The sequence below is a fragment of the Ctenocephalides felis genome, unplaced genomic scaffold (assembly GCF_003426905.1).
Source record: "Ctenocephalides felis isolate EL2017-DRISC unplaced genomic scaffold, ASM342690v1 CF-g0.4_SCAFFOLD_01492, whole genome shotgun sequence".
Lineage (NCBI taxonomy): Eukaryota > Metazoa > Arthropoda > Insecta > Siphonaptera > Pulicidae > Ctenocephalides > Ctenocephalides felis.
The window spans coordinates 53,991,386-54,009,040 of NW_020537646.1; the positions used below are offsets into that span (position 1 = coordinate 53,991,386).

Below are 17,655 nucleotides of genomic sequence, written 5' to 3' on the forward strand. Positions count from 1 at the left end.
ATATACATGGCAGTGCTCTCACACAATGCATAAGAGCGCTAAGCGGTTGTAAACCGCGTCACGCTGCTTTTGCACACTGCGCAATATTTTGCGACTAGCTCCGGTCAAACGTTAATGAAACGAATGATCATTGCCAGAGGCTTTTGCCCACAGTATATTATACTATAGGAGCGCACTTGATTACAGCAATAATTTTTCGAATAATCACAAGATTTCATATTTGCGGTCAGCAGACCCAAATAATTTCAATTGTCTCTGATCGAACGTTTAAAAACGAATGATCCTTCCACTACTTATCTATAGCCGCAAACCAGCATCCGAATATATACGGGGTATATAATTTTAGATATGGCTAACAACATTATTAAAAGTTACGCTAATATATCATTGACAGACTAAAAGTATCGAATATGATGTAAAAACTACACCGGGGAATGATATCCGTACCCGCCTGAACAACATAGCGTACTTTAGCCTAAGCTTGCTCGCATCGCACTCGACACGACCTATCCCCCTATATAAGGCGCGCGACCACAGCGTAAGTGTTCGACTGAGTCCCAAGCGACGTGATTTTGACCTGCGGCGAGGCGTCGCTCCGGGTTACGGTGTGAATCGTCAAGACAAAAGTCTGGGAAAATTTCGAACTGTGAACCCTTATGATAGAAATTTTTTTTTCGAAATTTTTGTTAGATGTTCAAACAGTTTTATATATATGGATAATATGAATTATAGTTAATTATTGAGTTTTTAGGTGTTTTTTGTTTTTTTTTAAACTTTTGTATAAAAATATGTATTTATTGATTTTTATAGATCTCGTTCGTACGAAAGATGCAGAATAAAATTACGAATAAAATGGTATATAAATGGTTAGGTGTGTTCATATAATTTTCTCGAGATTTTCCGATTTTCCCGAATTTTCACGACGGCAACTCGCCTGTAGGCCACACCGTGCGAAATTCGAAGTTGTGATATATGGAAAAACAACTAAGAATTTTGAGACCTTTCTAATGATGTATAATACTTTATATGTTTTCTTTAGAGAAATATCGAATCGTGAGGAGTGTTGCTCTAACCTATCCGCACTTTGCATTTTGACAAGTTAACTACACAGATTGCTCTATACTATCTAAACGGTAAAAGATACAAAAAAACTTTGTTCGTACAAAAGATGCAGAATAAAATTACGAATTAAATGGTATATAAATGGTTAGGTGTGTTCATATAATTTTCTCGAGGTTTTCCATTTTCCCGAATTTTTACGACGGCAACTCGCCTGTAGGCCACACCGTGCGAAATTCGAAGTTGTGATATATGGAAAAACAACTAAGAATTTTGAAACCTTCCTAATGATGTATAATACTTTATATGTTTTCTTTAGAGAAATATCGAATCGTGAGGAGTGTTGCTCTAACCTATCCGCACTTTGCATTTTGACAAGTTAACCACTACACAGATTGCTCTATACTATCTAAACGGTAAAAGATACAAAAAAACTTTGTTCGTACGAAAGATGCAGAATAAAATGATGTATAACTCGATATATGTCATAATATATTTTTCATGAGATTTTTCAATTTTTCCTTTAAATTAAAAAATGTTTTAAATTTTTCGCTGACTTTAAATTCATTTGCGGGTTATGCTTTTTTTTACAATATTGTTTCAAATGATGTAAAAAGTTAAATTAGCGAGGTGCCTCAATATGCAAAAAATTGGCCCACCCTAATATATATATATATATATATATATATATATATGTGTGTGTGTGTGTGTGTGTGTGTGTGTGTGTGTGTGTGTGTAGCGACCTGTCAACACACGTCGCATTTCAACTTGACAGATGTACAATATTTTGGGGCTCATCATAGTGTCAGCGCAAAAACAAAAAGTACAAATGTCAGTTCGGATCTCTATATTGTTTCTCCCTAGTCTCATTGCTAAAATCATAATTCTTAAAACCTTTACTTTTTAATTGTAAATAAGTAAATACCAACTATATTTTATAAATGATCAAGATGATTACACATAGTGTTGTCAATACTAATCATACATAAAATAAACCAAGTATAAAACATAATATTTCATGGAATTTATTATGTCTACAATTCTGGTATTTAATATGGACCACGCTTTCATATTTTGGTGACCCCGAGAGTAAACAAATAACACGCAAGAAGGTAAGAAGATCAAGGCATATTTAGAAGTAACAAAAAATAAATTGAAGTCTCATGAATTATTAAGAAAAGAATTTTTAAAAATATAAATAATTAATATAAATGGCTCACAACTGCCATAACTCGAAGAACATTCTAATCATACAATTGAGACTCCGACCATGCACTTCGAGATCAACAACACGTGCTCAATAAATCACTTATTATCCTGGTAAACAAGTCGATTATAAGCACCATGGTAGCAGACAGGGAGCATCAGCAAACAATTTGGCAACCGCCATACACACTAGGCCACGGCCATGTAAGCGTTCAATGGACTAAACAAACATGGCAACCGCCATACGAAATGTCCACAATCAATCAAACAATGCTCCAAGCAAACACGGCAATCGCCATTCAAAACGGCCTCAAGCAAGCAACCAACTCACCAAGCAAACATGGCAACCGCCAGCAAAAACGGTCACGGCCACAAACAAACAAAAATTAATCACACAATTAAAATAGAAAAAAATAAATTAAAAAACAAAAAATCTCAACGAAAATTTACAAGAAATTTCAAGATGGCAGTCACAGATGCCAAACAATCTTTTCATTGGGGCGGAGTGATCTGTAGCGACCTGTCAACACACGTCGCATTTCAACTTGACAGATGTACATTATTTTGGGGCTCATCATAGTGTCAGCGCAAAAACAAAAAGTACAAATGTCAGTTCGGATCTCTCTATTGTTTCTCCCTAGTCTCATTGCCAAAATTATAATTCTTAAAACCTTTTCTTTTTAATTGTAAATAAGTAAATACCAACTATATTTTATAAATGAACAATATGATTACACATAGTGTTGTTAATACTAATCATACATAAAATAAACCAAGTATAAAACATAATATTTTATGGAATTTATTATGTCTACAATTCTGGTATTTAATATGGACCACGCTTTCACACATATATATATATATATATATATATATATATATAGAATTTTATGATATGAGTGGAACGAATATTAATTGTTTAATATGAACAAAACAGCACTCAGATTTGTTTAACACAACTTTATTTTATGATTACAGACGTTTCGAGACCATGGTGTGTCTCATCTTCAGTGTAATTTCAAAAACAGTTACTTATATACTACACATTCTTTAATAATTTATTTAAATTTCATTTAATTTTTGGTATACAAAAAACACCAACTATTCCTTGCAATGCTTGACACAGTACTAAAGAAACATATAACACTTACAGAAATATTCTAAACAAATTTGAAGTACTTATATAGATGGAGACAGAGAGGGTATCATTATAATGTAAACAAAAGGAGTGCTATCGCATACAAAATCGATAAAAATGAAAAAACAAATTAATTTATTGAAAAGAATAAGATAAATGAAAAAATTTATAAATTATTAATGATGTTTATATAAGTGTCATGTAAAATATTTGTGTCGGTTCTTAGATTTATGCTATTGTTAGTCCGAACTATTAACATTGATTCTGCCATGCTCCGTTTAAATAAGTCTTTCTCATGGAATAAAATTTGGGGATTGTCAAAATCAAACTTATGGTTGTTGATATTAGCATGATCCACAAGTGTACTTTTAAATTTTTTGTTATCTATTTTTTCACATTGTAATTCATGTTGCCTGAGTCTCTTTTCTAAGTTCTGGCAGGTCTGGCCAATATAAGAGCAATTACAATCCAAACAATTTACTTTATAAACTATATCTTTCTTTTTTGTTAATGGAGTTTCATCTTTAATTTTGGAATATAAAAATTTTAATTGTTTTAATGGAGAAAAAGTAATACGAATATTGTGTTTTTTGAAAAGTATTTTTGATAATTGGTTAAAATTATTGTCAAGATATGGAAAATTAATGAAAAAAGTTTTTTCAGGAACACTTGTTTTGCCAGGCTCTTCCGGTTTCTTATCAAAAGGTTCAAGTAATTTTGCGACTCTATTTTTAATAATTGGACAAATTAACTTATATGGAAAATTATTGCCAAGTAGGATCGTTTTAACTAATTTTATGTTTGTATCATAAAACAGGGGATCAGATAATAAAATAGCGTGATCTACAAGATTTAGAATGGTAGAAATTTTTATATTGAGAGGAACATGCGAATTAAAATTAATGTATCTCCCGGACCAACTATCTTTTCTGTACCAGTCTGTATAACATACACCGCCTCTATTAATGAGTTTTACGTCAAGAAAATGTAACGTCGAATCATTTTCAAGTTCCTGAGTGAATTGTAAAAAAGAATTGTACTCATTGAATTTGTTGAAAACATTATCTATATCTTTTTTATTAAGTAATATTAATGTGTCATCGACATATCTGAAATAGACCATAGGTTTGGAAGGTAAAGAATTTAAGACATGATTTTCCAAATCTTGTAATACTAAATCCGCCAAAACAGGACTTAATGGGCTGCCCATTGGACAACCTCTCTTCATCGTATAATATTTTTTATTAAAAATGAAATATGATGCTTTTAAAAAATTTTGAAAATGAAATAAAAATTTCCATCGGTAAACAAGTGAATTCAACTATTTGTATCCATCTTTTCTTTATGGCTGTAATAATTAGATCATGCGGAAGATTATTAAATAAATTAATGACGTCAAGACTCATAAAGGAACAATCAGGAGGAATTACTTTATGTTTTATATGTTCTATTAACTGGAAAGAGTTATTTAAACGGTATGGAGAATCTATAGTGACATTCTTTAAAATATCTGAAAAATATTTTGCTAAAAAATAGTATGGCGAATCAATGTAGGAAACAATTGGTCTAAATGGGCAATTAGGTTTATGGATCTTTGGAAGGCAATAGAATTTTGGGGTTAAAGGATGTTGTACTTTTAACTTTAATGATATGGTATTATTAATATGTCCCTTTTTCTCTAATAAATTTATAAATTTAAAAACCTGTCTATGGTGATAGTTGTTCGGATCCGATGCCAATTCTTCATATAGAGATTCATCACTGAGAATTTTCTTTGCTTCTTTATCATATTCCTCTTTTAACAAAACCACTGAAATGTTTCCTTTATCTGCCTTACACACTAATAATTGTTTGTTATCTTGAAGAAATTTTTTTGTAGCTATGATGTCCCGGTAGATGTAAGATGTATCATTCTTGCACTGTACTTTGTTTTTGTGAGTTTTTTGAAATGTTGTAAATTGTTTCATTAACATAAATCTTATCCGTTCGATTTCTTTTCCTTCTGGATCTTTGATTAATTTAAGGCCGGCTTCTAGGCTGCTAATAACTTTAATTGAATCATTGAATGTTAAATTTTTTTGTTGGATTGAAAACTTTGGACCTAGAGCCAATATATATTTTATATTATCTGGTATATGAGTATCCGTTTTGTTTATAACCCATTTGTTCCAATCTAAACCTGTATTGATAATCGGATGTGCTTTGTCTCTTAGCTCTATTAGTTTCTTAAGTTTGTTGCATTGTTTGTTCTTTATCTGATCAAAAAGTTTTTGGTATTTCTTTTGTTCTAGAAAAATAAATTTATCGAATTCTAATTCTTCTAATGAGTCCTGTGTCACACGTTTGGATATTATTAAATTATTATTTAATCGATTGATTTCTTTTGCACTGTCCGCAATTTCATATTTCAAAATTTTATTCTGAAGGATCAATAGACTGTTATTTAGTTTTTGTATGTTATTGTAATTTTTATTTTTGAATGTTAAATTGTTGGTGATAAAATTAGGTAAAACATTTTCGTGCTTGCATTTAATTAAGAAATTTCTTTTGTTAGTAGTCTTCGCTAATGCATTGAAAGTTGATGTTATTTGTCTGCAATGGTATACGGCTTCTGAACCATATTTATTGTAAACTGTGTTGAAAAACGATTGATCCATTTTTAGTTCTGGAGTATATAGGTAATATAGAATTTTATGATATGAGTGGAACGAATATTAATTGTTTAATATGAACAAAACAGCACTCAGATTTGTTTAACACAACTTTATTTTATGATTACAGACGTTTCGAGACCATGGTGTGTCTCATCTTCAGTGTAATTTCAAAAACAGTTACTTATATACTACACATTCTTTAATAATTTATTTAAATTTCATTTAATTTTTGGTATACAAAAAACACCAACTATTCCTTGCAATGCTTGACACAGTACTAAAGAAACATATAACACTTACAGAAATATTCTAAACAAATTTGAAGTACTTATATAGATGGAGACAGAGAGGGTATCATTATAATGTAAACAAAAGGAGTGCTATCGCATACAAAATCGATAAAAATGAAAAAACAAATTAATTTATTGAAAAGAATAAGATAAATGAAAAAATTTATAAATTATTAATGATGTTTATATAAGTGTCATGTAAAATATTTGTGTCGGTTCTTAGATTTATGCTATTGTTAGTCCGAACTATTAACATTGATTCTGCCATGCTCCGTTTAAATAAGTCTTTCTCATGGAATAAAATTTGGGGATTGTCAAAATCAAACTTATGGTTGTTGATATTAGCATGATCCACAAGTGTACTTTTAAATTTTTTGTTATCTATTTTTTCACATTGTAATTCATGTTGCCTGAGTCTCTTTTCTAAGTTCTGGCAGGTCTGGCCAATATAAGAGCAATTACAATCCAAACAATTTACTTTATAAACTATATCTTTCTTTTTTGTTAATGGAGTTTCATCTTTAATTTTGGAATATAAAAATTTTAATTGTTTTAATGGAGAAAAAGTAATACGAATATTGTGTTTTTTGAAAAGTCTTTTTGATAATTGGTTAAAATTATTGTCAAGATATGGAAAATTAATGAAAAAAGTTTTTTCAGGAACACTTGTTTTGCCAGGCTCTTCCGGTTTCTTATCAAAAGGTTCAATTCATTCATTCATTGTTTGGATTGTAATTGCTCTTATATTGGCCAGACCTGCCAGAACTTAGAAAAGAGACTCAGGCAACATGAATTACAATGTGAAAAAATAGATAACAAAAAATTTAAAAGTACACTTGTGGATCATGCTAATATCAACAACCATAAGTTTGATTTTGACAATCCCCAAATTTTATTCCATGAGAAAGACTTATTTAAACGGAGCATGGCAGAATCAATGTTAATAGTTCGGACTAACAATAGCATAAATCTAAGAACCGACACAAATATTTTACATGACACTTATATAAACATCATTAATAATTTATAAATTTTTTCATTTATCTTATTCTTTTCAATAAATTAATTTGTTTTTTCATTTTTATCGATTTTGTATGCGATAGCACTCCTTTTGTTTACATTATAATGATACCCTCTCTGTCTCCATCTATATAAGTACTTCAAATTTGTTTAGAATATTTCTGTAAGTGTTATATGTTTCTTTAGTACTGTGTCAAGCATTGCAAGGAATAGTTGGTGTTTTTTGTATACCAAAAATTAAATGAAATTTAAATAAATTATTAAAGAATGTGTAGTATATAAGTAACTGTTTTTGAAATTACACTGAAGATGAGACACACCATGGTCTCGAAACGTCTGTAATCATAAAATAAAGTTGTGTTAAACAAATCTGAGTGCTGTTTTGTTCATATTAAACAATTAATATTCGTTCCACTCATATCATAAAATTCTATATTATACCTACTCCAGAACTAAAAATGGATCAATCGTTTTTCAACACAGTTTACAATAAATATGGTTCAGAAGCCGTATACCATTGCAGACAAATAACATCAACTTTCAATGCATTAGCGAAGACTACTAACAAAAGGAATTTCTTAATTAAATGCAAGCACGAAAATGTTTTACCTAATTTTATCACCAACAATTTAACATTCAAAAATAAAAATTACAATAACATACAAAAACTAAATAACAGTCTATTGATCCTTCAGAATAAAATTTTGAAATATGAAATTGCGGACAGTGCAAAAGAAATCAATCGATTAAATAATAATTTAATAATATCCAAACGTGTGACACAGGACTCATTAGAAGAATTAGAATTCGATAAATTTATTTTTCTAGAACAAAAGAAATACCAAAAACTTTTTGATCAGATAAAGAACAAACAATGCAACAAACTTAAGAAACTAATAGAGCTAAGAGACAAAGCACATCCGATTATCAATACAGGTTTAGATTGGAACAAATGGGTTATAAACAAAACGGATACTCATATACCAGATAATATAAAATATATATTGGCTCTAGGTCCAAAGTTTTCAATCCAACAAAAAAATTTAACATTCAATGATTCAATTAAAGTTATTAGCAGCCTAGAAGCCGGCCTTAAATTAATCAAAGATCCAGAAGGAAAAGAAATCGAACGGATAAGATTTATGTTAATGAAACAATTTACAACATTTCAAAAAACTCACAAAAACAAAGTACAGTGCAAGAATGATACATCTTACATCTACCGGGACATCATAGCTACAAAAAAATTTCTTCAAGATAACAAACAATTATTAGTGTGTAAGGCAGATAAAGAAACATTTCAGTGGTTTTGTTAAAAGAGGAATATGATAAAGAAGCAAAGAAAATTCTCAGTGATGAATCTCTATATGAAGAATTGGCATCGGATCCGAACAACTATCACCATAGACAGGTTTTTAAATTTATAAATTTATTAGAGAAAAAGGGACATATTAATAATACCATATCATTAAAGTTAAAAGTACAACATCCTTTAACCCCAAAATTCTATTGCCTTCCAAAGATCCATAAACCTAATTGCCCATTTAGACCAATTGTTTCCTACATTGATTCGCCATACTATTTTTTAGCAAAATATTTTTCAGATATTTTAAAGAATGTCACTATAGATTCTCCATACCGTTTAAATAACTCTTTCCAGTTAATAGAACATATAAAACATAAAGTAATTCCTCCTGATTGTTCCTTTATGAGTCTTGACGTCATTAATTTATTTAATAATCTTCCGCATGATCTAATTATTACAGCCATAAAGAAAAGATGGATACAAATAGTTGAATTCACTTGTTTACCGATGGAAATTTTTATTTCAGGAATAGAATTACTTTTAAAAGCATCATATTTCACTTTTAATAAAAAATATTATACGATGAAGAGAGGTTGTCCCCAATGGGCAGCCCATTAAGTCCTGTTTTGGCGGATTTAGTATTACAAGATTTGGAAAATCATGTCTTAAATTCTTTACCTTCCAAACCTATGGTCTATTTCAGATATGTCGATGACACATTAATATTACTTAATAAAAAAGATATAGATAATGTTTTCAACAAATTCAATGAGTACAATTCTTTTTTACAATTCACTCAGGAACTTGAAAATGATTCGACGTTACATTTTCTTGACGTAAAACTCATTAATAGAGGCGGTGTATGTTATACAGACTGGTACAGAAAAGATAGTTGGTCCGGGAGATACATTAATTTTAATTCGCATGTTCCTCTCAATATAAAAATTTCTACCATTCTAAATCTTGTAGATCACGCTATTTTATTATCTGATCCCCTGTTTTATGATACAAACATAAAATTAGTTAAAACGATCCTACTTGGCAATAATTTTCCATATAAGTTAATTTGTCCAATTATTAAAAATAGAGTCGCAAAATTACTTGAACCTTTTGATAAGAAACCGGAAGAGCCTGGCAAAACAAGTGTTCCTGAAAAAACTTTTTTCATTAATTTTCCATATCTTGACAATAATTTTAACCAATTATCAAAAAGACTTTTCAAAAAACACAATATTCGTATTACTTTTTCTCCATTAAAACAATTAAAATTTTTATATTCCAAAATTAAAGATGAAACTCCATTAACAAAAAAGAAAGATATAGTTTATAAAGTAAATTGTTTGGATTGTAATTGCTCTTATATTGGCCAGACCTGCCAGAACTTAGAAAAGAGACTCAGGCAACATGAATTACAATGTGAAAAAATAGATAACAAAAAATTTAATAGTACACTTGTGGATCATGCTAATATCAACAACCATAAGTTTGATTTTGACAATCCCCAAATTTTATTCCATGAGAAAGACTTATTTAAACGGAGCATGGCAGAATCAATGTTAATAGTTCGGACTAACAATAGCATAAATCTAAGAACCGACACAAATATTTTACATGACACTTATATAAACATCATTAATAATTTATAAATTTTTTCATTTATCTTATTCTTTTCAATAAATTAATTTGTTTTTTCATTTTTATCGATTTTGTATGCGATAGCACTCCTTTTGTTTACATTATAATGATACCCTCTCTGTCTCCATCTATATAAGTACTTCAAATTTGTTTAGAATATTTCTGTAAGTGTTATATGTTTCTTTAGTACTGTGTCAAGCATTGCAAGGAATAGTTGGTGTTTTTTGTATACCAAAAATTAAATGAAATTTAAATAAATTATTAAAGAATGTGTAGTATATAAGTAACTGTTTTTGAAATTACACTGAAGATGAGACACACCATGGTCTCGAAACGTCTGTAATCATAAAATAAAGTTGTGTTAAACAAATCTGAGTGCTGTTTTGTTCATATTAAACAATTAATATATATATATATATATATATATATATATATATATATATATTAGGGTGGTCCTTAAAATGGTCATTTTCGAATTTCCTTGCTCCCAGGGGCTCAAATGATTCCAAATAGATAAAAAACAATTCTCTGAAAGTTTTAGCTCTTAATATTAACGTTTAGATAGAGCGCAATTCAATCAAAGTTTGTATGGAAAGAGCATAGAAAACATTTTGAAAGATTAAAAAAAATGTTTTAGGTATAACTTATCAACAAATGAATAAGTTTTATTTATTCATTTGTTCGCTAAATTACATCTAAAAAACATTTTTAAAATTTTTGAAAAATTTTCCGTGCTATTTCCATACAAAACTTTGATTGAATTGCGCTCTATCTAAACGATAATATTAAGAGCTAAAACTTTCAGAGAATTGTTTTTTATCTATTTGGAACCATTTGAGCCCCTGGGAGCAAGGAAATTCGAAAATGACCTTTCTAAGGACCACCCTAATATATATATATATTAGGGTGGTCCCTAAAATGGTCATTTTCGAATTTCTTTACTCGCAGGGGCTCAAATTATTCCAAATAGATAAAAAACAATTCTCTGAAAGTTTTAGCTCTTAATATTAACGTTTAGATAGAGCGCAATTTAATCAAACTTCGTATGGAAAGAGCATGGGAAAAATTTTGAAAATTTAAAAAAAATATCTCGGCAGACAGATATCTGTGAAAACATTTGAAAGTTGAAATCTTAAGTTTTTTATATATTGAAATATATTAGTCAGAAGCTTATACGGCAAATGAAAATAATCAATAATAATAATTATTGTTTTATTCAGCGCGTTGGATTTTTTATTATGACTAATGAATATACTTATATACAAGATATAAATAAATTTTGGTTTTTAATAAATATTTCCATACTTATATACAGATTTTGTCGAGATGCACGATAACGTCAAGCCTTGTGCTTGCTCGTCGCTCTTGCAAAGCGACTTTATATGGGCGTTCTTGTACCGGCAGCGCGTGTGCTAGCTTAAGTTTTTCCAACTTTTCACCCAAAGTTCCACTTACATTTAAATGAATTTTTGAATAACAGAAGAAAAATGTTCAGGCTTTCGAATGATGCTAATATAAAAGTAGTCCAAAGAGCCGCGCTGGTAGAAAATGGAAAATGAAAAATCATTTTCACCTTTTCACGCACTAACAAATAATTTTTTCACATTATTTGTTATGAACAACATAGACAAGATCAGTATAAATAGAATGACGTTAACATTTTTTCGATATCTCTCATATTTCCGATAAAAAGTGAGTTTGTAAAAAAGGGCCACTTTCACATGTTTTCACTGATATCTCGGCCAAATGATGAGCTACTGATTTGAAATTTGGTATTTCGAATTTTCTCGAAAATAACTATAAAATGGCATCAAAATTATTTAAATACCAGGGTGGGGCCAATTCGTTCTATAAATTGCAGTGTATAATTTTTGATATACAATTTTATTGAACATATTTTAATATTTGTTAAAGGGATAATTAAAGTGTTAACTGTGGGAATTGAGAATCATCATTTCATTTGAAGCAGTTCTACATTTAACATCACTCATATATTGGTGTAAATTGTAATTCGACAAACAATAATTATTATCAACTTCCCGAAGGAGAAGTTAATGTTTTCATCAAAAAATCCGACTCGCTAATTTTGTTTACTCGACGTTTCAAGCCATTCTAAATCGAATGAGACCAAATTTGGAAAAAGTATGTGTGTGTGTGTGTGTGTGTGTGTACACATTTTTTGCCGTAAATCGACGTTTTCTCCAAAACGGATGGACCGATTTCAAAAATTTAAAAGTCATTCGATGTATCTCGATGAGGACAAGCGTTTCTCAGTTTCGGCCGGGTCGTTTCTTTGTAAATTGCAGAAAAGTGAAAAGTTTTTCGTTCACGTTTTAGCCCGCAATTCTGAATCAATTTTGAAAATTCAAAAACCATTCGATATATATTGATTGGGAATCGTGCTGATAAGTTTTTGGTGAAGATCGGCCGGGCCGTTTTCTTGTAATAAAGTTTAAAAAAAAATCGACGATTTATATGATTTTTTTTGGACTGTAGATACCATAGTCTTCTAGATCTTACTAAAATATGACGGCCCTACGACAAGCCGTTTAATTTTGAAAATTCTTCAAAATTTGCAAAAATTAGTATCGTTTTTTTGGCATTTGTCAAAATTAAATTTTTGATCGACGTTTTCTCAAAAACGTCTGAACCGATTTCAGAAATTTAAAAGCCATTTGATGTACCTCAATGAGGATTATCGTTTGTCAGTTTTGTGAGACGGTTAAACTTTTCGTCCACATTTAACCTAAAACTACCGAACCGATTTTAAAAAATAGAGTATTTGGTCTTAATGAACTTACTAAACCATTAAAGTCTTATGGAAACTGGTTCAATTATAAAAAATATTGATTTTGGAAATTTGCTTTTAGAAAATACTCCAAGTTAACGAGTTTGTTAGTTTTCAATTAAGTGTTATAAATCCACTCGGAATACTTTTAATCACTCATAAATTAGTTTTTTTTATTGATTAAGTCGATAATTTATACATATCGAGAAGTTCGTGTAACTTGCCTCAAGGCAAAATACCAATACCAACTAGTTTTTAACTGAACGGTAAATATTAGTGGGGCTCCCAGGGGCTCAAATGGTTCCAAATTGATAAAAAACAATTCTCTGAAAGTTTTAGCTCTTAATATTAACGTTTAGATAGAGCGCAATTCAATCAAACTTCGCATGGAAAGAGCATGGAAATTTTTTCAAAAATTTAAAAAATGTTTTTTAGATGTAATTTAGCGAACTAATGAATGAATAAAACTCAATTATTTGTTTTTTTAAATGTTCAAAATTTTTTCCATGCTCTTTCCATACGAAGTTTGATTGAATTGCGCTCTATGTAAACGTTAATATTACGAGCTAAAACTTTCAGAGAATTGTTTTTTATCAATTTGGAACTATTTGAGCCTCTGGGAGCAAGGAAATTCGCAAAGGACCATTTTAAGGACCACCCTAATATATATATATATATATATATATATATATATATATATATATATATATGTATTAAATTTTTTATATAATTTTGATGTTGAAATATGTGATATTCAGTTTTCAGGGCAATACATCAATTAAAAAAATTTGTATGACTTTAAAACATTTTTATTTTTTCCATACGTTTCGACACATTGTTTTGTGTCATCTTCAGTGGACTCTAGATTGAAAGAATAGATAGATATTATTAAATAAAACTAATATATAAGAAGTGATATGGTATGAACTTACATGTAATTGAATTAATCCTAATTATTTCATATTATAAATGTTCACAATGCACAATCCTAATTATTTCATATTATAAATGTTCACAATGCACTAAAAAAACAATCCTTGTCATTTTAAGTTGAACAATATATAAATTTTTGACTGAGATTTTTATGAATTTGTAAAGTACATCACGCCGTACATTTCTGTGCTCCGATGCACGGGTGACGACTGAATGTACGTCAATGTGCGAACCACGTGTTGAGGGCTAAGGTACAAGGCAAACGAACTGACCAAAGAATTTAAGATTTGACAACGCGAGAGGGTACATATAGTGAAATATAAAAACATGACAATTGTGAGGGTGGACATAATTGGTAAAATTGAGATAAAAATTAAAAGAAAAAGAAAAAGAAAAATTGGCATTAAAATTAATATAATAAAACGTCGATCATGATAGGTAACTATTTTAAAGGTATGAATTTCGAGACATTGTTTAAGACTACTTGGTAATTGTACCGTAATTGCCTTGTACCTTAGCCCTTAACACGTGGTTCGCACATTGACGTACATTCAGTCGTCACCCGTGCATCGGAGCACAGAAATGTACGGCGTGATGTACTTTACAAATTCATAAAAATCTCAGTCAAAAATTTATATATTGTTCAACTTAATATGACAAGGATTGTTTTTTTAGTGTATTGTGAACATTTATAATATGAAATAATTAGGATTGTGCATTGTGAACATTTATAATATGAAATAATTAGGATTAATTCAATTACATGTAAGTTCATACCATATCACTTCCTATATATTAGTTTTATTTAATAATTTCTATCTGTTCTTTCAATCTAGAGTCCACTGAAGATGACACAAAACAATGTGTCAAAACGTATGGAAAAAATAAAAATGTTTTAAAGTCATACAATTTTTTAATTGATGTATTGCCCTGAAAACTGAATATCATATATATATATATATATATATATATATATTATATATATATATATATATATATATATATATCTATATATATATATATATATCTTCTCCATATATTAAATAGAACCATACGATTCAGGCGTTTCGAGACCATAGTTTGCCTCATCTTCAGTGTAACTTTACAACAGTTACTTATATAACACATTCTTCAATATTTTTTAAATTACATTTAATTTTTGAAAATACAAAAACAGCAACTATAGTTTAGCTTTTGACATGTTTAGTACTAAACATGTGAAATTGTGACAGATACAGAAATATTAAACAAATCCTAAGTATCGAGATGAAGGAACGGATGGGATATTATTATAATGTAAATAAATGGAGTGCGCGATCGCATACATTTTTTTTTATGGCATTTGACCGTGTGTGGTCATGTAGCCTCTTATTACAAAGTAATATTTTACAAATTTATAACTTTCAGAGAAAAATACATATTTTACAAATTGTTACTACATAAGATTGTGACTTAATTCATAAAACCTTAATAACTTATACTTAATAACTATATTTTAATGTTACATTTGTTAAAAAAAACCAAAATTTTTATATATTTTTTCATCATTAGTGGAAAAGGCTATTGTGGTGTTAGTAGGAAAATGAAATTATATTTATGCAGTTCTTGTAGTAGGGATGTTCTTTGGCTAGCATAGAGTTTGCACTTCCAGAAGATGTGGTCAAGATTGTGAATTTCTAAACCGCACGAACAGAAGGGATCTTCTGCCATACCTATTCTAAAAAGATGAGATTTGCAAAATGTGTGTGCAGATCTAATACGATTGATAACTGTTATTTCTTTTCTGTTCAACCTGGATTTGGCAAACCATGTACTGAAAGACACTTTTGGTTTGCAAAAATTAAATAAGGTACCTTTTCTGCCTTCCATATCATATTCATTTTGCCATAACCTTAATCCTTGTTTCCTTACCCAGCTTTTAAGATCAGTCGCAGAGCCTTTCTTGAAGGAAAACTGATAAACAGGCTTCTTTTGCAAGTCCATCCACATGTTCGTTTCCACGAATGTTGGAATGCCCTTTTATCCATACTAATTTGAACGCATATTTATTTGCTAAGATGCTTTCTATTTTGTGGACGGTGTCAATATTAAAAAATTGCAATTTTGTTTAGGATGGTTTAGAGACAGAAGTGCAGATTTACTGTCAGTTAGAATTATGGTTTTTGTAATCTTTTCTTGTATAACGAAGTCTAAGGCAGCATTAATACCTGTAAGTTCTGCCGAAAAGACTGAGGCAATTCCGGTAAATTGAATTGTAAATGTTTATCTCTATTGGTACATACACAGCACATCCAACTTTATTTTCTAACTTGGAACCGTCAGTGTAGATAACCGTAAAATCTTCCATTCCGTATCTAACCAATTGTCAAACTCCCAGTTCATTATATTTTTGTTACAATTATGTGTCGTATAATTGAAATCATTCAACCCTATATATTTCTTGGGAAATGAGTATTTCCAAGAATGACTATGATACGGAAGTTTATCATTTGTAATTATTAGGTCTTCTAGAGGTTTCAAATTATAAAATCCAGTTATTAATGGAGGTGTGAGTCTGTTTTTCCAATAGTTCGCTCTAAAATGCAGAACAGCTAAATCTTCCAATTGCTTCGGGATTCGAGCTGAATTCGAGTTGATTTTTTAAATTAAAAATCTATTGGTAAGTATTTGTTTCCTAATGTTTAATGGAGCTTCCCCGGCTTCCGCTAAAACAGCAATGCGAGGCGTTGACCTTATAGCTCCCAAACACAATCTTAAAGCCGATAGTTGAGTCTTATCTAACAATCCTTGTATATTAGTTGAGATTCCTCCGTAAATGATGTATCCGTAATCATATGAGATCTAATTATGGGTTTGTAGATGGCCAAACATGAACTTGGTTGGGCTCCCCAGTCAGTTCCAACTAATCTTCTAATGATGTTCTTACCTACTTCACATTTTTTGATCACCTCTTCAACGTGCACCCGGAAGGTCATTTTATTAAAGTTAACACCTAAAATTTTCACACTATCGTATATTTTACACATCCAATTCCCCATATTGATTTCTTGAGGGTAAAGGATTTTCTATGCCTGGTGAACAGGACTCAATTAAACCTTTGTGGTATGCCTGTAAGAGCTACCCTTAGACCTAATAATTTATTTTTATCTTTTACATATCAGTCAACCTATTGGTTAGTAAAAGATTATACTTTCATAATATTAGAGGGAATATTCAATTTCTTAAGTTTGTTAAGTAAAATGCCATGATCGACATATCGTATGCCTTATGTATATCCGTCGCTAACATAGGAGGTATCTATTATTCGATTAGATATATGAATGTCATTAGATAAGATACTTAAAAGATCACTTGTGCCTTGACCTCGTCTAAAGCCAAATTGGTTTTGATTGAAGAGAGACTTGTTTTCTATATACCACTCCGTCTATTCTTGATGATGGCTTCAAATGTCTTATTCAAACAGATAATAAAGAAATTGGTCGATAGGATTCTATCTTCAAAGGGTCTTTATTCGGTTTCAGGATGGGAATAATTATATTTTTTTCCAATCCTCTGGAATCCAGCATGTAGAAAGAATTGAATTAAATACCTCTATGATTAAACATTTTAATGCTATGGGGCTCTTC

The 17,655-nt window shown here is 30.0% G+C and overlaps 1 protein-coding gene across 1 annotated transcript in view; it reads left to right on the forward strand.

Annotated features, from left to right (window-relative positions):
- Nucleotides 1-17,655, forward strand: part of LOC113369785 (CUE domain-containing protein 2) — a 159,712-nt gene that overhangs the window by 34,085 nt on the left and 107,972 nt on the right. The window lies entirely within an intron of this gene.